This window comes from Gorilla gorilla, chromosome 18 (assembly GCF_029281585.2).
Source record: "Gorilla gorilla gorilla isolate KB3781 chromosome 18, NHGRI_mGorGor1-v2.1_pri, whole genome shotgun sequence".
In the NCBI taxonomy this organism is placed as follows: domain Eukaryota; kingdom Metazoa; phylum Chordata; class Mammalia; order Primates; family Hominidae; genus Gorilla; species Gorilla gorilla.
Genome location: NC_073242.2, coordinates 117363250 through 117387497, shown reverse-complemented (window position 1 = coordinate 117387497; position 24248 = coordinate 117363250). Strand labels below are relative to the sequence as shown.

At 45.3% G+C, this 24248-nt stretch overlaps 1 long non-coding RNA gene across 2 annotated transcripts in view; it reads right to left on the bottom strand.

Moving 5' to 3' along the window:
- Positions 1–24248, bottom strand: part of LOC129527404 (uncharacterized) — a 54961-nt gene that overhangs the window by 6166 nt on the left and 24547 nt on the right. Inside the window, exon 4 of one of the 2 annotated variants that reach the window (XR_010131615.1) lies at positions 22205–24008. The exons of the other annotated variant lie outside the window; for it this stretch is intronic. This is a non-coding gene — a long non-coding RNA (uncharacterized lncRNA). Of the gene's footprint in view, positions 1–22204; positions 24009–24248 lie in introns of those variants that run through there. 2 annotated transcript variants of the gene reach the window in all.

Sequence of the window (24248 nt, the reverse complement as noted above, 5' to 3'; positions counted from 1 at the left end):
TCTCCGACAGGTCCACCTCATTCCCTTCCTTCAAGTGTTCATAGATTCCAGAGTCTTTCAATCCACTCTCCCTCCCACTCCTCCAGTGTCCCTTAGATGGGTATATACAACAGCCTGCTCAATATCTACTTAGAGAACTACTAGGCAACTCTGATGGTCCAGAGTTTTTCATTTCAGTCCTCCCAGGCCTGTTTATTCGAGTGCCCCGTATCACAGCTAAAGCCAACTCCAGTCCTCAGGATAAAAACCCAGAGTCAACCTTGACTTCTGCTTTCACTTCCCAGGTACAATAAAACAGCAAATCCCACTCACCCTGTCTGTGAAACATAACCCAGTCTAACTGCTTCTGCCTCTCACCACTACCACACTGGCCAAGCCATCACCTTCTTGAGCTTGAGCTTGAGCTTGAGGTGCAGTAGCCTCATGGCAGGCCTCACTAGCACCCTTCCCTCTACACATTCTCAGCAAGCAAAGTGATGAAAGCCAGAGCGGGCTGTGCCTTTGCTCTCTGACAGCCTTCCCATGCTCTTCCCATGGCCTGTGTGGGGCTCCAGCTTGACCCCCCACTTCATCTCTGCCCTCTGCCCTGCTGTTCTTCCTCTTTATCCTGTTCCAGCCACTCTGGCCACCATGTCCCTAGAACACACTGAGCTCCAGATGGCCCCAGGGCCTTTGCACTTGCGTTCTCACCTCATTCCAGGGCACATTGCATGGCTTCCTCCTTCACTTTATTCAGGACTCTTCTCAAATGCCATCTTACCAGACACCCTCCATCCAAACAAACATACTCCTCCCTCTCCACCATCCTGATTTAGTTTTCTCAGCAATACTGAGGCCTAACTGGCATATCCATTCATTCATTATCAGTACCCACCTCCCACTTTGAGAATGGAAGCTCCCTGTGGGCAAAGACTGTGGCCAGCCCCCCGTCGTATACCCAGCACTCAGAGGAGTATTTCCCACATAGTAGCTGCTCAACAAATAGCTCTTGAAGAATAAATATGTGGACATGTTTTACTGTTTTTTTTTAAATTATTTATCTGCCTTCATTACTATAATGTGTATACTAAGTTGTAATACTTGGTAGCAAGTCCTCTCATCTTACTGTTTAATTTTATTGAAATATATTTTTTCTGGTTTTAAATCTTTGCTTTTTTTTGGAATGGATTTGTCAAGTGCCATTAAAAAAATCTTGCTGGAATTTTTATTGGCAATGCATATAATTTAGAAATCGATTTAGAGAGAAAGGACATCTCAGTGAAATTGAGTTTTCCCATCTATAAGTCTTCCCATCTATCTCTATCTAGTCTGGTCTTCCACATCCTTCAATGCAGTTTTACAATTGTCTCAAAAATTGTCTTTCATAGTTTTGTGAAAATTACTCATAACTAAGCTTTAGTTTTGTTACTATTGTGAATGGGATCTTACATCTTCTTAAGTGGTTATGACTGGTGGATGGAAATGAATTTATCTTTAATGTTTACTTTTGATTCAGAAGCTTTGCAGAATTTACTTATTTGTTTTATTAGTTTGTAGATTCTCTTGGATTTTCATTGCAGACAATTATGCTGTCTACTGATAATGACAGCTTTTTCTCTCTCTAGTTCTTCCCCCTTTCTTCCTTGTTCTCACAGTAGTGTATTGACGGAGATTGCTAGTCAAACATCAAAAGCGGGCAACGGCAGATGTTTGGCATCCTGAGTTTGTTTATGAATGTAACAGAAATGCTGCTAAATTTTCACTATTAAATATGATGTTTATGGAAGATACTCTTTATCAGTTTTACAATTTTCCCTTTCATTTCTAGTTTTAAAAATATTATGTTTGCTCATTTGTTTGTTTTTATCATGGATGGTTATTTAATTTCATCATTAATTTGTCTACATCTATTGAGATAATGATATTATAGTGTAAGTGTCTAAATCTTGGGCTTCCCTGATAAAAGACCCTTGCTCTTGGAAGTGAATTAACTCTACAAATATTGATTGAGGACTAACTTTTTACCAGGCTTAAGCCAGGAGCTGTAGAGATGCAATGGTAAGAACAGACATGGCCCCTTCTGTTATGGGGATTTCAGTCTAATAAACTATTGGATGAGCCACAATTTTAAAAGGGCCAATAATCTCTAATGGTCCTCAAAAGACCTGCGAATGGAAAGAGCCCTGGAGTGCTGGAGCCTACTCACACCAGCTTGTGAGAGCAGACCGTGTGCATCTCTCCCCATCTCTGAGTTCAGTGATGTGACACTGGCCATTTGAAATCAACCATGGTGGGGGTATTCACACATTTGGTCACTCCAGTAATTCTATTAAGTAGGATCATAGAGCTGATTATGATAATAGTTATTAGAACCATTTCATGGTCATAGAATAATGAAACATTCTATGATCATGAAATGGCAAGTGGACAACGGCAAACTCAACTAATCAGAGCTTTCTTCAGGGCGCCAGGCTATCAAACACTTCCCAGTGCACCACTATTTCTTCCCATCTCTGCTGGAGTCAGCACAAACAGAACTTGAAAACCAGTCAATAGCAGCATGCAGCCTTGGAGGGAAGTCTTCTGCTTCCAGGAGTAAAGCCTCTTCTTTCATTCCCAGCTTCCTGATGCCAGTGGACCAGTGTTTGGGTCATACCACTGTGAGAGGCAGTGATGTGCTGGGTGAGGAGCATCAGCTGGAGTTGGGCTGGGTGGGAATCCCAGCTCTGCCACTATTTGCTATGTGACCCTGTGCAAATTACTTAACATCTTTGAGCCTCAGATTTTTCTACAGAAAATGATCATAGAATCATGAAATGGTTATAAGAACTATTACCATAATCAATGCTATGATCCTACTTAATAGAATTGCTGGAGTGATCAAATGAGAGAATACATGTCAAGTTCTTAGCAGAATGCTTAGCAAGAAGGAGACACAGTAAATTCTAGCAAGTTCTTCGCAGAATGCTTAGAAAGAAGACACAGTACATTCTAGCTCTAATTATTGTTGTGTTCCCATAATTTTTCCAACTTGAAGATGATGACCAGGTCCTAGCAATCTATATATACTTGTGACTTTGCACAGTTCCTGATATGCAAGAAACAATTGAGGGCATGACTGAATGAATGAATGATGTTCATCCCATCAGGATGATCAGAGAAATGGTCCACATCCTGAGAGTTAGCATAGACCAGGGACAAAGCCTGCCCTGTCTTTAGCCAGCAACAGCTTCCCCAGGTAAAGCTGCACGTGTACAAGAACTGGCTGAGCTGTCATCATGACTTATTCCACCAGGATCTTTTCCATGGAGGGGAGAAGGCAAGCAGAGGTTTTGTCTGCCCTCTGTGGCTCAATCTCCATGTGGCATCAGATAAACTTCTTTAAAATTTTGTTTGTCAAATGACTAATTTTGTTGATTCATTTCTCACCGACTTTAACCAGCAAGTTGTGGCTGACCTGAACGATGGATAAGATGCTTGTTCCCAAACCCAGCTGCACATCCGAATTCCCTGGGGAGCTTCCAGCAAATCCCAGTGCCCAGACCCCCATGCCAGAGATTCCAACCCAGCCTCTCTGGGATGAGGCCTGGGAAACTCCCCAGGGGATTCTAGAGCAAAGCCAGGACTGAGAACCAATGCATTTGACCACAGGACACAGATCAGCCCTGTACCTCCTTCCGCAGGCCGTTGCCAGGTGAGGGTTGTAGCTGTGGAGCTTTGGGGTGTGTGCTGGGAAGGGGCTTTTTGGCCCCAGCCGGCCGGCCATTTGGTGGCCATTTGGCCATGTTACAGAGAAAAACGATCAGCCCACGAAGTGGTTTGGCCTTTTAGGAAAAGCTGCTGGTGGATTGGATTCCTCTGCCTTAGAGCCAGGTGCTCTGGCCCAGCTCCCATGAAGATACTGACGAGAGCAGCAAAGTGCAAGTGGGTGGCAGGAGCGCCAGGACTCGCTGTAGCTCCAAGATCCCCGAGGATGGGGGTCCTGCACAGAGGTCACTGCAAAGGCAGAACTCCTGTGTGCCCAGGAAAACATGCACAGTACTTAACAGCTTGCAAAAGCTTTCTACATCAGGGGTCCCAGGCCCCTGGACTGCAGACTGGTGTCAGTCCATGGCCTGTTAGTAACCGGAGCAGCAGGAGGTGAGCGGAGGGTGAGCAAGCATGGCCGCCTGAGCTCTCCCTCCTGCCAGGTCAGTGGCGGCATTAGATTCTCACAGGAGCAGGAAGAGTACCGTGAACTGTGCGTGTGAGAGATCTAGGCTGCACGCTCCTTACAAGAATCTAACAAATGCCTGATGATCTGAGGTGGAATAGTGTCATCCCAAAGCCATCCCTCCCAACAGGCCTGTGGAAAATTGTCTTCCACGAAACTGGGTACCTGAAATGTTGGGGACTGCTGTTCTAAATGGTCTTAACTGGGTCTTTAAGGAGAGTAGGAGAGTAGGTAGTGAGGTTGGGATTCTTATACCCATTTTGCAGGTGGCAACTCTGAGGTTCAGAGGGGTTAACTGATTCCAGCAATGGCCTGTGGCTGGCAAATAGCAGATTAGGATGAAAGCTGAGTTATCTGGGGCCCAAACTGTCCCAGGGACTCAACCTCTAAGCCTATCCTTCCAGACAAGTCAGAAACTAAAGCCATTTCCAAGCTGCACTCACCCCAACCATGCTCTGTGGGCTAGCCACCTCTAGCCACCTCTTGTCTGATGCCAGTTGATCCTGGGAACACCTGGATGAGATGGTAGCAACAGAAACCAGGCAAAGCAGAAGAATCCTCAGCCTCCCCAGTATGTTCTCTTTGCAATTTCTATCAAGAATCGGCTGGGGGAGAAATCGGGTTGTGGCTGAAATGAAGTTTTAAATCAGTTTTCCAACCTTTCCAAGTATGACATCAGAAAAAGATGTCATGGACTCTTCAGGATAGCAATCCTGAAGATTTAAGGTCTGATGATCTGATTTAATATGTGTGTATTGAGAAAATGCACTGACAAAAACGCCTTCTGTGAATTCCGTAACACTCTTCAATTAAATTTAGTAAACCAGCAACGGGAACAGCATATACTGTTAAAAATAATAGTCCAATTCATATGTACAAGACCGTATTTTCTCTAGGGATGCTTTTGTTATTAGGTAAGAAAATGTCTGTTTTTTAAAAATGATGATTATTTGTTTAGGAAGGAAATGATGTGAAATCAGGGAAGCATGGCAGAGTATTGAAAACTTGAATGTAGTTAGTAGGTTTATGAAAGCTCATTAGACTATTTGCCTACTTTTAAGTGTTTGGAAATTTTTATAATAAAAATTTTAAATAAATATAATACCTGGCCCACAAAATCAGACTTCCTTAAAATAATGTTGTCCTCTTCCCCTAGTGACATCTGTAGACACAGATTGGAACCAGTGGTTTTAGATTACTGGCAAATGCCTGTCATTTAAGTTTTTAAAAAATCTCGTAGCTCAAGATGGAAGACAGCGATGATTCGCATTTGTGTTTACCCTTTTGCTCATCAACCCAGATTTTTCCACTCCATTCTGCGCAGACAATGTCAATAGCCAATCCATGAGTATGGATTGATCCCCTGTCACATGTTAGGCTCTGAAATGGGTCTAACAAGACCAAAGAGATGTGGACCTTCCTCCCCAGGCGGCTCACAGTCACGGGGGAGAGATGGGTGCTACACAAATCGTAATGGATGATTAATAAAATGATTGCAAGGATGCGGTGTTAGGAAGCCAGGGTGAGGGGCAGGTGCTATGGAGGCCCCATAACAGGGAAGCTGTGTCCCGGAGCATGGAGATGGAAGAAATGAGACCTGAGTTTATCAAGCCCAGAGATCAGCCTCAGGGGCTTTCCTGACATTCCACAGAGCCCGGCCCCCAGCTCCTGCTGTGTGCGCCTCCAGGGTCTGGGGTGGGGGGCTCCCTGCTTAGCGACCTAATGAGGTCAGAAGGAGCAGCGGGAACGTCCTCCCGCTGCCTTCCAGCCTCCTTGTCAACAGCTGGCCTTTGAGGGGACTAATCTTCGGTATGTTTGATATGAAGTGGGAAAGCAAAAATAATCACCTGCCAGTGAGTCCCTCTTCCTAACAGACAGGGAGCGATCGGGTTTCCAGGGGCGTGGGCAGAGGAGTTGCCGCTCCCGCCAGCATAAGCCTGGAGGGGCCCCTCTCCACACAGAGCATCCATCTCCCCTGACTCCCGGGATGGCCCGCACTCACCCGCAGCTCATATTTCCTGGGCTTTCATGTGGGAGATGAACGCGAGGAGCCGCAGGCACGGAAAGACTGCAGCGAGCAGGGTCACGTGGCCCGGGGCCCTGCCCACCCTGGGGTAGTAGGGAGTCGGCCCAGGAGTCAGCGTTTCTGAGGATTTTGCAGGTGCCAGGCACCAGGCAAAATACTTTGTCATGTTGGACTCACTCCTTCAGGATCTTGAATTTGGAGATTGCTCATGTTCAGACCTAAACTCTTGACATCCCCCCAGCTCACCCGCCACCAACCATCCATGCCTGTTCTTCCTGCTTTCTTGCCAAGCTGCTCAGGTCAACCCCAGGGGCGCGTCAGTGGCTCACTCTGCCCTATCGCCCATACCCAATCCATTAGCAAATCCTGCTGGCTTCGCCTTAAGCCTGCACCCCTCCCACCTCTGCTGCTGTGGCGCTAGACCACCCTAGCCCACCTATCACCTGGGCAACTGCCGTCAGCTCCCACCCTGGCCCCCTGCAGACTGCTTCCAGCCCAGCAGCTGGAGGGCCACGAGCCTTCGGTCAGATGGCAGCTCTGTGCTCATGCCCCTCTGCACCACCCGCACCACAGGGGCCGGCTTACAGCGACCCTGCAGCCACCCGGGTCCCCGCCTCGCCTGTCAGCTCCTCTCCATAGTCATACGGCTATGTTACTTATGCATTTATTTATTATTCGTTTTCTTCTTTGGTTCATATTTTTATCCATTTTGCTCACTGCTCGGTCCCCAGGGCAAAATACAGCTGGGCCCATTACAAGGGTCTGTGAATGAGTTAAGTGGATTGTGGCTCTGGGTTGAACCACCTGGGCTTGGATTCCAGCTCTGCCCCTTCCTGGCTGTGTAATCTTCACGGAGACTTTCATCATTTTTGATGCCAAAGAGTGGCTAGTTCACCAGCATCCCGTATCGTGGTTCCCTCTGGCCCTAGCAACGCTAGACCATAAGCCAACCCTGCAGCCTCTAAGTGGAGCTGGGCAAGCGGGTGTTGACTGATGGGATATGGGCAGAAATGATGGGCACCACCTCTTGCGGAGCCTAAGGGTGGATTGAGAGATGTTACCAGCATGTTGCAGGAGAAACTGTCCCGGAGCTAGTGATCCAAGTGACCCCTGAAATACTGCCTGCCAACCCTGGCCTCTGCAGCAGCCAGATTCAGAGACAGGGAAATGAAGAGTCGAGATGGTGAGACTTGCAGGAAAGCAAATCGTCTCCCCTAGAGCATAAATGTCCAGGACTTGTAACTGCCCATGTGTAGCAAGAAACTGAAGTTTTTCATCCTCCAGTCTGATAATTCTGCTTCTAGGCTATGATCCCTGGGACATAACCTGAGATGCACACAGACGTTTATGTGCTAGAAAGTTTGCTGTTTATCACCACATTTTTAAGAAGGGGATAAATTTGGGAGTGATGTCAATGTCCAAGAATAGGGGCTTGATAAATAAATTACAAAGTCGTCCCATGGGAGAATGCCAAGCAGCCCGGATCCAGCTGCGCTTTCCCCGTAAGGAGCCTGCGGACATGCTTCCCTCTGCAGTGGAAGGGGCAGAGTGGGGTCCCGCACAGAACTTAACGTACTGCTCCATGAACTATGTTCTGTGTGTGCAGGCAGACGATGAGACTTGAAAGTAATCAAACACATATCAACATATTCACCTTGGTTACCCCTTGGCAGTGATGTTATATGTGATTCCCCTTTTCTACATATATCTTCTGTATTTTCCAAATTTCCTAAAATACAAAAGCACATTCCTTTTATAATTAAATACCAGATAGCAAGTGTTAAAAACTTAATTCATATCTCCTGCAACTAACTTGTCACATGGTTAAAATGACAACTCATTAAATCAATCCTCTGAGCTGGTGTGGCTAGCGGGCCTTGGAAAATAGAGTTTTGTGATCTTTAAAAGAAGCCCATTGATGGGTGAAAACCCATTAGCATGTTGAATGAGGTTATTTTAGCAAATGACCAATTTCCAAGATCCCGAGAGGAAAACGATAATAAACCAATGAATGAACATACGTCGCAGCTGGGACAGAGCACAGAACAGGAACATTTGGATCAGTTGGGGAGCGAGTATTCCAGGCCCATGGGTAGCATGGTGAAGGGTCTTCTACAGCTGCAGGGGGAGAGGTTGCCTGGGCAGCTTTTCAGAAAACAAGGCTGTTAGTTCTCCCCCAGCAGGAGTGCTGAGCCCTGGCCACTGTCTCCATCACACCCACGTGGGGCCCAAGCCCACAAGCAACAAGCAGACAGCATCCCCCAGGATCTGCAAAGCACTGGGCAGAGTTCATGCTCACTGACCTCCTTGGAGGTGGCTGCTCATCCTCCAGCTCAGGCTTGCCCTCTTCCTCTGAAGCCCACCTTGCCTCTGCCTTGCCAGTCACAGTTAAAAGCCTCTCCTCTCTGTGTTGCCACCCCTCGCTTCCATGGCCTCTGTCTATATTGTGGTCCTTTGCATCCTGCCCCAAACGTGTGCTTCTAGGAGGATGGCAGCAGGTCATGGTCATTCCAGCACTCCTGTGCTTGGCTTATTCTCACTGATGTCTCTTGAGTGTCTATATTTGGACCTAGCATTCATCCTCCCTTCTTCTTTTTTTTTTTTTTTTTAAATGGAGTCTCGCTCTGTCAGTCAGGCTGGAGTGCAGTGGTGCGATCTTGGCTCACTGTAACCTCCGCCTCCTGGGATCAAGCAGTTCTCCTGCCTCAGCCTCCTGAGTAGCTGGGACTAGAGGCACATGCCACCATGCCCAGCTAATTTTTGTATTTTTAGTAGAGACAGGGTTTCACCGTATTGGTCAGGCTGGTCTCGAACTCCTGACCTCAGGTGATCCACCTGCCTTGGCCTCCCAAAGTGCTGGGATTACAGGTTCATCCTCCCTTCTTTGGATCTCCACGCCTTAAGTGATTTATCAATCAAAGTGCCAGTTCCCCTGTTATGAACCGAATTGTACCACCCTTGCATTTAAATTCAAATAGTGATACTCTAAACTTAATGGGCTGTATTTGGAGGTAATGTCTCTAAGGATGCAATTAAGGTTAAATGAGGTCACAGTGGTGGGACCCCAATCCAATAGGACTGGTGTCCTTAAAAGAAGTGGAGATTAGGACATAGACACACACTAAGGAAAGACTGTGAGGACACAGCAAGCAGATGGCCTTAGAAGAAACCCTCCCTGCCGGCACCTTGATCTTGGATTGCCAGCCTCCAAAACTGTGAGAAATAAATATCTGTTCTCTAAGCCCCTCAGACCTTGGTACATTGTTAAAGCAGCACAGACGAACTGAGGCATCCCCCACGGCCGAGGACTGGGCATGTCACCCAAGTGGGGCCAGCCTGACAAACTCTGCTCTCCCTGGAATTTGAATCTGGTGTTAATTGACCCCAAAGCTAGAAAGAGTTGGTGTTCACTCATTCTGACAGTGGTCTCTGGAGGCCCCCAAGCTGTCCCAGTTTCCATCCTTTCTGAGATCTGGTTCTGGAATTCTGCTTCCAAGCCCATGAGCTATCCCAGAACAATTCATGAATTCCTTTTTTCTTAAGTTAGAAATGTTTTCATTGCAACCCAAAATCCTCAAATAATAAAACTTTTTTTTTATCCTTTCTGGTAGTGTAATATTAATTAACTACATACTTTGTATGGTCCTTAATTTAGCCAAATGCTTTCACTCTTACTGTGTATGGAGGGACATAAGCAGCAAGATTTGGGACTCCCTTAGTGCTTTTCATCTCCTTTTATCTCCTCCCCATCACTCACCACAGCGAGGGAGGAATGGGTGAGAATGATTAATTCTCTGGCTTAGCTTGGCCCCTGCCTCAATGGTGAATACATAGGGATTTTTGTCCCAAACTAGATGAACTTGATGGCTTCATATTTGGGATGAAGCCAGAAGCATCCTAGGAGTGGAGACATTCCGCCACTGTTGTGGGGACATAGGGAAATGACCATCATTTTCTTGCTAATGGATGACCACAAAATTATAAAGGGGCCGAGGGCCTGAGGAAAATTCATTCCTCTTTGCTGTTTTGCTTTGCAGTACTAAATTAGTAATGGAACAAGCTGGTCCAAGAGTTTTCCTTCCTGAATTTAATAAAAGGCACAGGTGTGGTTGAAAGGCACTCAGCCATGTGCAGCTCGGGGCAGTTAGAAAAGCTGGTTCCAAGAGCTCCTATCTACACAGAATCTGTCTTGTTCTGATTTAATACAAACTTATTGCCAAGTAGTAAAACACAAAGAACCCCTTTTCTTTCCTAGCTTGAATGCTATTTTAGGCTGTGTGTGTATGTTGCTTTTTAATAAATGTCTAGTTGAACACTTACTCCAAAACCTTTGGCCGAATCTAAGGCAAGGAGTTCAACTTGAAAAAAGAAAAAGTGGGCATAGCTTTGATATTCCTTCACTCCAATCAATTATTGAAGAGTTGTTTCCAAGAATGAAAATAAAGAAAAGAGATCTGGTATAGCCAGAAAGTTTTAGGAATAACCATTATCATCACTGACCTCCCTATCATCATTGTCATCTTCATCATCATTATCATCACCAATATCACCACCATCATCATCATCATCATCACTACCATCATCATCATCACCACCAGCATCATCATTATCACCATCATCACCATTACCACCATCACCATCATCACGTTCCATCGTTATCTCTATTATCACCATCATCACCATTGCCACCATCACCATCATCACTATCATCATCATCATCACCACCATCACCATCATCATCATCATTACCCCTATCGCCATCAATCATCACCTTCACCACCATCTCTATCACCATCATCACTAATTTTATTTGACCACTTATTATCTGCTAGGCACTGTGCTAACTTCTCAACATACATTTGCTCACTTAGTATCTCAGTACCTCCTTCTTATTTTTCTCCCTACACACTACTCATTTTTCTTCATTATATCATGTTTATTTCTTTATTGGTCTGTTGTTTCTCCCTCTCTCTCCTGTCCAGAATTTAAGCTCCACAAAAGATTTTCTTTGTTTTATTGACAATAGGACTCCCAAAGCTTAACCCGGTGCCTGTCATATACCAGGTGCCCAATAAATAGTAGTTCTATAAAATAATATTCTTTACAACTCCATGAGTAGCTACTATCACTATCTTTATCACAGAACTGAGGGGAAATGAAGCTTAGAGAAGCTAAATAAATTGTCCAGAGTTATCAGAGTCAGAATTCCGAGTTCAGTGGTGAGCAGAAATCTCAGGCTCTTTAACCTCTGCTTCCTAGCAGGCTTCAGTTGTGGCTTCATCTTTGCCCCAGAATGAGCAAGGTGTAGATGCTTCGAGACTTTTAAGCTTTCATATCTGCAGTTATTTTTGCTAAAGCAAATGAAACGCATCTCCACTTTCCACCCTTTAGGGGTGGAAAACCACCGCACATCTGCCCCTCTGTTTGACATGAATACTGGAGCTTATAATCTCCGAAACACTTAAGAAACGACCTGCCAAAGCAAGAGCCATTTGCCCAAACTGAAGCAGGGATAAAAGCTGATGGACAAGACTCTAATTAAACCCTAATTTATAATTTAACAGCCTAGATCTTTTAGGTCATAAAGGACTTTGATCCTAGAAATCATGCTAATAATAGTTCCCCCACCCCCACCTCCTCCATCTCTGTCCAGCTTCCCTAACTTCAGGATGGGTGCTGTGGCAGTGTTGAAAAGAAATTAGTTCCCTGCAGTGGCTGAATGAGCTGCCTTTAAAAATAACAACCACCCTACATGGGGGCTTGAGATAGCAATCTCCCTTTGGGCTCCCTCCGGTGAGGACGTCGTTTGCATAGTGATGCATGCCAGATGGTTCTGAGACAAATTCCAGTATCTGTGATGATGGAGGAGCTGCCATTGCTTGGGGTGGGGGATGTCTGGGGATGGGCTGATGGAAGAGAGGAGGCTGCCTTTTCATGTTTTCATGGGGAGGAAGATCAAGGTTAAAAAATAGTAATAAAAATATTTGAGAAAAAATAATCTAGCACAGTTGGAAGAATAAGTGGTTCTGAGAATGGACATGAATGTGGGGCAGCAGACAGGCTGAGACTCAGTAGGGATGTCCTCACTCATGGAGCAAATGATCCTTTCCCAGTGAGCTGGAAAGGTCCAGATAAGTAGTCCCAGATTTGAGGATTACAGAGACCAGGAAACTAAAAATGAATATGGGTGGATTGACATAGGTTCATCAGATTTTATGTGCCAATTAAGTAATTAAAAAATAACAAGCAAACAGATTAACAAAAATGATGAAACCCTATCATCTACCCCCATGACCAATTAATTTATTTTAAAAAGAACACTTTAACACAAAAAAGTGGAAAGAACACAATGATAGATAAAGAATAGATTGCCCCAGGAAAGGGCAGTTAACAGTCTTACAACACATTTGTACGTATTTACATTGTCATTTTTCTCATTTATTGTTTGGTGCAAATTTGTTCTAGATCTGCTGAACTGAAGGTCTGTATTTGTAGGGTGACTATACATCCTAGTTGCGCTAGGACAGTTTAATGGAGTCTAGTTGTGAATTAATTAACGTGTACTAATTGGTTCTAGTGCGTCCTTTCATTTTCAGATGGGTCCCTATTTAGACAATAAATTAATGCTCATCATAAGAATTTGGGGAACTTTAATGTAGATAGTGCTCAAGACTTTGATTTTACTGCATGACAGTATGGAGATATTTTTAGTGTTCCTTTAAAATGCTTTTATTCTAGACTTCAGTGGGAGGAAGTGAGAACCTGGTGCCCTGAGAAAGTTTGCTCTCTCTCTGTTTGCTCCCTTTTCTGCTGGTGTGCATGAAATTCACTGGATACTCAGCACCTGATTTCAACAAACAGGGACACATCACGAACGGGCAACAAGACGTGGTCAAAACAAGGAGTCTATTTGTCTGTTTCCTTCACTGTATTTTACCACCCACGTTGCATCTTCCTTACAGAATCACTCCATTAAATGATAAAAGCAATACCTCCTCTCTATAATCATTTTCTAAACTGTCTGCAAATAGTCAAAAGAGCAGTGTTGGGGAATTTGATGCAAAGGGGTGTTGTCAAGATGAAAGCCAAAATAGGCAGTATATAATACAATTTCTATGTTCACTGAGTGAGAGACAGTGTATCACCTTCAGAACAACCACTAGTCACCTTGAATCTTAGCTCCATCTAAACATCCCAAAATGCTAATGACCTTGATGATGATGATGAGGAGGAGGAGGATGAGGGTAGGAATGGTGATAATGGTGGTGGTGATGGTGGTAATGATGATGGTGATGAAGATGGTGATGGTGGTAATGATGATGAGGGTGATGGTGGTAATGATGGTGAAGATGATGGTGATGATGATGGTGGTGGTGGTGATGGTGGTAATGATGGTGAGGATGATGGTGATGAGGATGGTGATGACAGTGATCAGGATGGTGATGCTCATGGTGATCGTTTTATCATGGTGATCACGTTATCATGCTGATGGTAATGATGAGAATGATGATGGCATCAATGACAATTGAGACAGTCACCTTAGGGTCTGCTGGGCTTCCTGGCATGATCAATGCCAATTGTGTGCAAAGGTGCTTCATTGACTGTCTTGGAAAGGAAGGGTGAGTAGACATAGTTTGTGCCCCTTCCCCCAAATAACCCACTTGGACCCAGTAAGTCGATGAATATTAGAGTTAAAGGGCACTTTCAAAACCTTGTGGTCCAATTCACTGATTTTACAGATGAAAAAATACTGAATGTCTGGACAAAGGAAGCTCTGGACAAGGTCTTTCTAATCTTGCTCAAGTCTACAGGTATCCATATGTTATGGGTAGCAATTTTTTAATCTGTGGGGAGGGTGGCTGTTGAGATCACCAATGCTGTGTGCTTCATCCTCCTTAGACTTGCTCTGCCAGGCAGGCACAAGGGCTCAGTTCACCTACAATGAGCTGAGCTAGGCTTTCCTTTGCCAGAGGATTACATCATCCAGACACTTTTCTTCCTAGGCTGTCCAGGACCCACTCCCAGTGGCAACCCCCATAGAAGCCAGAGGAGGTTCTCGGGGTGGGGGGCGGGGTGAGGTCAGGTGGAGTCACCACTTCCTTAAGAGGAAAATCTTGGCCCACAGGCAAGAGTTCTCATTTCTGAGTGAACAAATCACTGAAGAAAACAAACACTTGCTTTGTGTGTGTGCTTTTTCCTGATGGAGGGTTAAGGAAGAATTGACATTGGAGACACTGGTGTAGGCACATGCTGCCAAGTCAGAGCCCTCAGGAGACGAAAGCCCATTGCTAGTGTCCAGAGCAGCAGCCAAAATGGAGGAAGCTTCAGTCCCTGGCCCGTTCAGATTCAGAAGCTCTCAGGTTAACATTGAACATGTGACTTGCCTGGTGGGCAGATTTCTTGTAGCATCTGCGGAAGGCTCAGTGGGACTGGAATTGTGATGACCTCATTGGGTGTGTGGTGCTCTTTGGATCTGGCTACCGTTATTAAGCCCAGAGCAGCTTAAATGACTCCAAAGCCAGCCCCACACTCTCTATGGGACTTGGAAAACCCAGTGTTTATCCTTAGGGTGGAGGAGGGTTTTTTTGTTGTTTTTTTGGTGGGGGAATTCAGGCTTACCTGGAGACATCTGTGATGACCACAGAGCAGTCATGGGGCTTACTGGGAAAAGGACATGTGGCAGAACTAAGCCAAGGAGAAGGTAGATCGAGGACTACGGGGAGAATTTTCTGAGGAATTACGTTCCATAGAGTAACACAGTTTTGTCATAATGAGAGCTGTCCAAAGTACAATACTCGGATTAGAGAGCTGATCTGTCCACGACTGCACTTGTTCAAAAACAGTGTAGATGACAACACAGCTGGGGACATTGTTGAATTGTTTCAAATTCTGGAGATAGAGAGAGTGGACTAAATTAAATCTAAGATCTAAGAGTCAACTAATTCACTTGAAAAGCCTACAGTCACTTGCTTCTATGTAAGTCTTTGGTACATAGTAATACCTCACTTAACAGGGCTTAAAATATCACGCACACTTAACCAGCTGAACAAGAGCCAAGAATTGGCAAGAAAATACAAAATGACTCTGAAAATCTTTCATGTATTTAATGAGGGCACCTAAGGATCTCATTCATGACCTAGTGAGTCCCACTTCAGACACAATCCTAGCCGACTTGACTGTCTGATTCTCCAGCTGTAGCCAATCGAGAAAAGCACATTTAGAAAATCAAGGAAGAATATTACCATTTTTAACCCATTAATAACAGGGAATACATGTGAATAGCACATCACTAAGGTAGAAGGACCAAGATAACAAAATAGATAAAGTATTCAGAAGTATGGCAATCAGAGGCCATTTAATGAAAGGGCAAATAGTTGTACAAATTTTAGCAGCACATGAAGAAGGGAACAGGTTATGGGTCATCGATAAGAAATTCAATTATCCTCAGGGATCTAGGTTAAATAAGACAGAATAATACACAAAATATCTTATAAAGATTTGTAATAAAACATTAAAAGATAATAACTTAGAAATTTGCAACACATACGGCAAACGTATGATGAATATTCATATTATAAAATAAAACCGGCCAGGCACGGTGGCTCACGCCTGTAATCCCAGCACTTTGGGAGGCCAAGGTGGGTGGATCACCTGAGGTCAGGAGTTCGAGAACAGCCTGGCCAACATGGGAAACCCTGTCTTTATTAAAACACAAAACATTAGCCAGGCATGGTGGTGGGCACCTGTAATCCCAGCTTCTCTGGAGGGTGAGGCAGGAGAATTGCTTGAACCCAGGAGGTGGAGGTTGCCGTGAGCCAAGATCGTTCCGCTGCACTCCAGCCTGGGTGACAGAGCGAGACACTGTCTCAAACAAAACAAAACAAAACAAAACACCTACATATCAGTACAGAAATATAAACAACTGGAAGAGGAAAACAGACAAAGGCAGGATGTGATCAGGCATCTCATGAAAACATGGCAGCAATGGCCAACGTTCACATGAAGTGTGCTTCAGCACTGTTAGTCATCAAATACAGGCACATGTTCAAAACAGGAGATCTTACTTTTGTCTGCCAGGTTGTCCAAAATTAAAAAGAACCAGAGTGTTCCGTGTTGGTTGGAATTTTGGGAAGTAAACCCCCCTCAAACATGGCTGGTCTACATTTTGGAGAAGCCAAGTTGGAACTTTTTATCAAAATGCAATTTCTCCATTTACCAAATTTACCTAGCAATTTCATTCCTAGAAATTAACCCACTAAAAAATAAGCTAGGGGGCTGGGCACGGTGGCTCATGCCTGTAATCCTAGCACTTTGGAAGGCCGAGGCAGGCAAATCATGAGGTCAGGAGATTGAGACCATCCTGGCTAACACAGTGAAACGCTGTCTCTACTAAAAGTACAACAAATTAGCCGGGCGTGGTGGCAGGTGTCTGTAGTCCCAGCTACTCTGGAGGCTGAGGCAGAAGAATGGCACTAACCCAGGAGGTGGAGCTTGCAGTGAGCTGAGATAGCACCACTGCACTCCAGGCTGGGCAACAGAGCAAGACTCTGTCTCAGAAAAAAAAAAAAAAAAAAAAAAAAAAAAAGCATAGAAACAGCCCCAAGTCCATTCAGAGGGGACTGGGCAAAAACATCAAGAAATATTCATGCAGTGAAATGATATGAAACACATTTTAAATGAGATATCTTTGTAAATCAATGTAGACAGTGTATTATGAATGAAATACACAGTTAATGAAAAAAGGAAGTGGAAGAATTGTATATGTACTATAATTCTTTTGGCATAATAATGATATTATTATTCTTATTCAAACTTTGTTGATACCAAACTGTCTGAAACGATTCTCGCTTCTTGGAAGACAATGTACTCTCTAGGAGCAAGGCCTTTAAAATTTTTTGCAAAAAAATCAGGGGGAGGTCTTTAAACCAAACTCATCCAATCCGTGGCCCAGAATGGCTTTGAATGTGGTCCAACACAAATTCGTAAACTTTCTTAAAACATTATGAGATGTTTTTTGCAATTTTTTTTTTTTTTTTTTTTTTTAGCTCATCAGATATGGTTAGTGTATTTTATATGTGGCCCAAGACAATTCTTCCAATGTGGCCCAGGGAAGCCAAAAGATTGGACACCTCTGCAAACTTTTTATGTTAAAAAAGTGTTGTGTTTAACGCCACAGTTGAACAAACAATGCCTTTGGGGGTCTCAACCTCCATTTGATTCTACAGCATTAAATGCTTGTTGTTTTCAGCTTCTATAATTAGATGCTTTCTTTATGCTGTGTACTCTGGTAAGTCTTTACAAATATTACCTAATTTCACCTTCATTGCAACTCTCTAAGGTTGTACTTCCTTATCTGGGGCTGAATTATTAAGAAAACTGCCTTAGGTGTTCCATTCAATAAGTGACATAACCAGGATTCAAACCAGGTCTATCAGCCTCCCAAATCTGGGTTCTTGGCAATTCACTCATTCATTCGTTTATTCACTCACCTAATATTTGCTGAGGACCCTTTTTGAGCAAAAATATACTGCACCTTTTTGTTTGCAAATATGATTAAGAATATAAACTTCGTGGACTCACTTCTAGAGTGCATGGGAGTCGGTCCCTACTTGAAGAATTCAGAGATAAAGGATGCGTATTCTGTTTCTCATATATCAGACATAGAATCTCCACAGTAGATTTGTTTTGCTCCCCTGCCTCCCTTTTTTTTTTTCCTGGAGAAGGAGTCTCACTGTATCCCCAAGGCTGGAGTGCAATGGTGCGATCTCAGCTCACTGCAACCTCCTCCCCTGGGTTCAAGCAATTCTCCTGCCTCGGCCTCCCAAGTAGCTGGGATTACAGGCTACTGCCACCACGCCTGGCTAATTTTTGTATTTTTAGTAGAGACAGGGTTTTGCCATGTTGGCCAGGCTGGTCTCGAACTCCTGACCTCAGGTGATCTGCCCACCTCGGCCTCCCAAAGTGCTGGGATTACAGGCGTAAGCCACTGCGCCTGGCCTGTTTTGTCTTTGTAACATCCATTTCATGACATAGAATAAGTCCTGAACTTAAAAACATTAGGAAATGGAAACCCTAACTCAGAGGAACTAAGAGGCCTTTCGGTAGAGTAAGAGGTAATTAGACAAGTGGAGACAGAAGAATGAGACCGATTTGAGAAGAATAGCAAAAGTCATTCTGACTCAGGTTTAAAGGCTTAGGTAGGGGGCACGGAAAGTCAGTGTGCTAGGACTGAAATAGTCAAGAATGAAAAGGCAGCCCAGACCGAAAAGACTGCAGTGCCCTTGTGGTCAGCGATGAGAGACAGATCGGGATTCCACCCATGACGAGAGCATGAAGGGTGTGCCATGCAGACAACATGGAAGCCGTTCACCATGTCATGGTGCTACAGGTCACGGAGAAGCCAGGAGCCAAATACGAGGAGACCGCCCATCTGGACCTGCACCTTCACCTCTAGGTCATGCTCTGGGTACCCAGGCCAGAGTTCCCGGCCCAAACGGCCCCAAGCTCACTCCCAAGGCCTGTGCTAGTCTTGTTCACAGCACTTCTTTTACAGATGAGCCTGAAGAGGTGGTCGAGGGATGGCTGTTTGCAAGGGATATGAGCAGAGCTTCATGAATGGCTATGGGATCTGCACCCATGAGTCTGAGACCCCTCGCCCTGCAGAAAGGAACCAGGATGAGACAAGAAGGGGGACAGGCCATGGTCTGGGGTCGAAGACTGGCTTTCCCCATGTGCATCTGTCAGCATGGAACTCCTAGGAGTATGACAGTTCTGCATTCAAACCCCACCTTCCAGGTAGTCATGAAACTCCATTTGACAAGTCAGGAGAAAAGAGTCTATTTAGCTCTTTGATTTATAATGTTAAAATATCTGAATATAAGACATGTGGGTTTTCATATTGACCCTTGTCCTGGGTCCTGCACATGTTATGGACGTGTCTGGCTTTGGCCCCAAATCCGCTAAGACTGATGTAGCCAGTCAACAAGTCAATAGGTTTTCAGGGGCCATTGTCCTCCATGTTCTAAGAGAACCAGCCTATTTCCCCCTGCGCTATGAGCTCCAACAGGGGGAACATCTCCACTGCCAGGGAAGCCTGGGCTGTGTGACCCACAGGTAACGGGCAGAATAGTATTTAAAAGTGTCCTGCATGTAGAATGGCCATCATGCATCATCCAAACCAAGGCACCTTTGAGAGTTGAAGAGTATGCTAACTGAGATGCCAGGTCAGCAGGCAGAAACTGAGACCATCCTACGCAAACTTGGACATGTGGTCATCTATGTAGATAACCCTCCCAAAACCTAGACTCAGCCTTTCCAATTCTGCCAGGCCACTGCTGCAGCCACATTTGCAAGAGGGAAGCAGGAAAGCCAAGTGGTCTTTTTGGTTTTCTTGGGGGAAGGAAAACAGTTTTAGGGAAGGCAAGTGGAAGTCAGTATGTCATGTCTGTAGCCTGGGACCTCTGCTGGAGGGAGTTTGTTTTTCCTGTTGACAAGAAGGAAAACATGGTGAAACATGTCTTTCATAAGAAACATGATTTTTTTTTTTAAGTCTTCAAAAAAAAGCAGGAGGGGGGGCCCAAGCACAGAACTGAGCTTGCTGTGTAATCCTAGACAAGTCACTTCAGTCCGTGGGCCCCCTCTCCTTCTCAAGAGGGAATATGAGATGGAGAACTTTGTCAAAACCACTTATCCCTGTCACCTAGCCTATTGCCTGGACCATTATCCATAGATATTTGTGGGATAAACAACAAAGAAATGAATGAATGAACCAATTCAAGGGTTAGTTCAGATGACTTCACTCAATCCTGGAATGGCAATATTTCTACCTGCTTTCATTCTGTATAAGAATTTTAAACTCAGACTTCTTAGAAACCCTATAACCAAACCCCTCATAGTTCACAAGTTCGTAGAGTTGGAAAATGAAGGCAAGAGGATGCAAAAGTGCTGCTGCTCTTTCAAAACTTTATTTTCAAAACTTTATTTTTACTTGTAAAAAACCTTAAAATGTACAACCCTAAAAACCACTCTTTGCGATGTTGGCTTGGAACATCACCAACCTGTGTATTTCAGCTCCTAGTTAACTTGGGCTAAAGGGCAGTGACTAAACAGCAGGCATCCCAGAAATGTCAGTCTTCTTAGACCAGCCACGCCTTTTGCTTGTCGCAGCTTTGCAAGAAGGGACCTGGGGCTTGATCAAGTCACAAATCGTCTGATTTGGGCTTTTCCCCAGTCATTAAATTCAAACCACTTTACTCTTTGAATCTGGCACCGTGGAAATTTTACTTTTCTGGGAGAGCACTTGCTTTCCACTTTTGAAGTTAACAGAGAAAAGATAACATGGAGGAGGCAAGCAAGATGTACCTTATGCAAAGCACCTCTGACTGTGAGAGGCTCCATCCAGCATGGATACGCTGTCCCTGCAGCCAAAAGCATGGGACCTTATTGTTCTATTTTCATCTGCTTGCTTCACCAACACAATTTTTATGTTACATGCCCCAGGATGAGTGTAATTTGTCTTTTAAAAGCCTGTTTCACTGTGGCAGACATCCCTGTCTCTTTTACCCTAGTTGGTTTATGAGCAGTTACTGCATGCAGAAAGAAAAAAAAAAAAAAAAAAAAAAAGAACAGAAACGCCCCGGAGAGATTTTTAGTAGCTATTTGTTACTCACTTAAAGATGAAGCTCTGCAAGGTAAACTGGAAATGACAACTGTAAAATCAACACCAACCACTAGCAGTGTGTCCGCTATTTTGCTGAAATGTGATCCCGGTCTAAGGGGACAAGAAAAGGTGGAGGTTAAATTGTGTTTCCATGATTTTTGTCCCACCGAAAGGAAAAAAAAAGTAATCAGGGACAAAAGTCAACCTCTGGGATTTGAACCCAGGGACTAGGGAGCGTTCAGGGCACAACCTACGGCTTGGCATTGTTGTCTAATGATCTATGGTGTCTGGTTTCCAAAACGTCATGGTTATCAGCGCTTGGGCTTATGCGGATTAACATCTGAATGCCGAGCCTCGTCCTGTTACTTGGGTTGGCTGTTTGTTCATGTGAATTGTATCACACATGCTTACACATCAAGGAGTCACTAGAGCTGTACGCAGTGGGAAATGTTTCCATCTCAGCCAGAAGGTGAGCGCTCGCATGAGCTCTGCCTCTTATTCTAGGGCAACCAGACCCATCCTCATTATGCATCTTTTAAACGCACGTGGCCTTCAGCTTACCAGCCTCCCTAGAAGAAGATTGCGTTCGCTTATTAAAACAGGCGATTGATTATATTCTCCTAACAAGAGCTGTACGCTGATAAACCTGGGCGTTCTGAAAGGGCAGGAAGTATCGCGAACACTGGGTGAATGGCACTGGGTCTGGGGGCTCAGACTTCCCATCAGGAAGTGTGGTCCCTAACTTTAGGGATCATCTCTAATTTTCTCATTTGTTTTCAGTCCTAAGTATCAAATGAGCAGAAATCAGTTTGAGACATTTTGAGGGAGAGATGCTGGTTGGGTAAGAGGGTTTTACAGAAGTGCTTAGGCTGAAAGGACCAACGAGCTGTGTCAGGCAGCCCAGGATGTGTCAAGTTTCTCTTGAAGCTCCCCCTTCAAGGGAAGCACCAAACATCATACCTGCACCAGCTCCCCGGAGCCAGTGCTAAGAACGACATTTTTTATTGAAGTCATCAACCTCATCAAGCGATATCCACAGTGTCTAGGCCCTGAAGGGCATTCAATAAATACCAGAGAGTAAGTGAATAAACCTACGATGGGGAAGAGACCAGGCAAAGGAACTCCAAGGTCTGTACTGAATGGTTCAACCTGCAGTCAAGCTGGAGCCCCGTTCATAGGGCGACTACAAAGTCGTCAGCCTCCGCCTCTCAGATCGTAATGGGAATGCCACTTTGTGAGGTTAATGCTCAACTCAAATTGCATTTGGAGGAGAGCAAAAAAGGCCTCCTGGCCAGAGGCAAGAACTAGACAGTAGTGTAGGCTGGGGAGCTCTCTGGCCCAGCCAGAAGCCTGCGGGTAGACTGCAGTACCACCAGCTGTCCCTTTATGGGAGGCAAGAGGGTTTGGTCAATGCGTAGAGAAAAGCCGCCGTCATTTTCTGTGACTTTAGTCTAGGAGTCTTCAATTGCCTCAGGCATCTTGTGTTGGCCTAAAATGTTTTCAAAGTGGAGACATCTTACCTATAAATCCAGTTGTCCTGCTGCTGTTGATAAACCCAGAAGGTCTGGCCACAGGTGTCCCCCTCTGTGTGCCTGGGGCTCAGCCACAGGCCCCACCACTCCCTATTGCCTGGCACCCTCTTGCCTCGCCAGTCCACATTACTGTCCTCATTCTGGAAGGCAATTCGGTTTGCAGTGTTTCAGACAGTTGGAAAAAATGTGTCCCCTGCAACATATTTACAAATAACGTTGAGTGGAGTCAGCCACCGTTGAAATATCTTGCAGAGAGACTGTGGATTGGGTCACCGATGGGGGAAGCCGATAGCCTAGGTTAACTAGGCTTTGGCTCTAGAGAGGATATATAAATATACTCCAGAGGGGATCTGAACTTTCCCCACCTATCTGATCCGTCTCTAATTGGTACCAATTGGTATTCCCTTACCCTGGGCTTTCTTTGTAATAGAGACGTTCTCATTTTTCCATTTACAGTGACCCTTCATTCCAAGTGCTCATCCGTAGGGGTCACTGATTTCCTGGGGCAAGAATTTTCAGTTTTCTGGTGTTTAAAACATCCTGTATTCTTTCCTCCCTAAACCAGCTCCTTTATTTTAAATTGTCCGGAGTGTTAAAACCCTTGAGAGCTACTGTCAGTGTATCCACATCAGCAAGCAGAGTCGTGAGAACTCACCAGCGGTGGGGCGTGCTTTTTGCTTTATTTGTTTGTGCATTTCCAAGAAACGACACATTAGCAGAGGAATGTGTGGTGACTGGGTTCTGTCCTGGCTGGCCTTTTAACTCAAATCCGAGATAATTGTCTGTAGAATTGTGAGCTGGTGATTGGCTTAAATCCCATGCCATGCCCTCTGACCTCTGACATGGTGGAGGGTATCATGGGGGAGGGTGAGTTCACCTCCCCCAGGACTGCCCTGAGATCTGAGCTGGATCAGGCATCTGAAGCGTGACCCCTTCCCGAGGACAAGGCCACGTCGGGGGCAGGTGCCGGGCAGCTGACTCCAGGCAGGGGCTGAGGGACCCTCTGCCTCCTTGCTGTGTAACTGCTCCTGCTCGACTCAGATGAAGACTGGCCACTTCAGCAATAAGCAATGGCAGAAAACAGGAAGGAACAGTGATTTACCTTTTCCTGTAGGTGTTCCTCTTCCCCAGGCACCTCGCTTGAAAAACAAATGAAGCCCCTTGAAGTAGCTTGGGTAGGTTGTGGCACCTAAAAATCCTACTCATTTCTGTGGCAGGAACACACAGGTGACCACTGACTTGTTTTCCAAGCAATTAAAGCATTGGCGGTAACACCGCAGAGCACAGGAGGATAATCGCAGTGAAACTGAGAGAGTGAAGTGGAGTGGGGAGGGGGCCGTCTTTGTCCTCCAGTCCACCCCGTGTCCCCAGGGCTCCTGGGCTCATCCAGCTGGTGGTGCTGTGGGAGGCATCAAGGTCGGAGCAGACAGTCCTTATTCTCGGAGGCACGCTCTGCCTCTCTGCATTAGGAGTGGGTGCCGGTGGGCATGGGGAGAGGGGTGGTGTCTCCAGAGCTGAGGCTGTTGTTGGGGGTAGCAGGGGGCTCCTTCCTGAAGCATCGCTAGATGACACTGAAGGGACTTTGTTTAAGGCACAAACCTGGGAATGCAACAAGAGAGGTGGAAACTGCAGAGAAATTTGGAAGCTACAGGCCCCTGGAGGAGTGTTAACTGACCTCGCCTCCCGCCCGCCCCCGGGAAGTTGCATCCTAACGCAGCCTTGGTAGAGAAGGGGAAAACTCCATCCCTCGATGTGGGGCAGAGAACCCCTAAAGGCTCAGGAATGGGTAGCACCAGGTGCTTCTAGGAGTGGGGAGAAGCAGGGCCTCAGCTTTTTTCT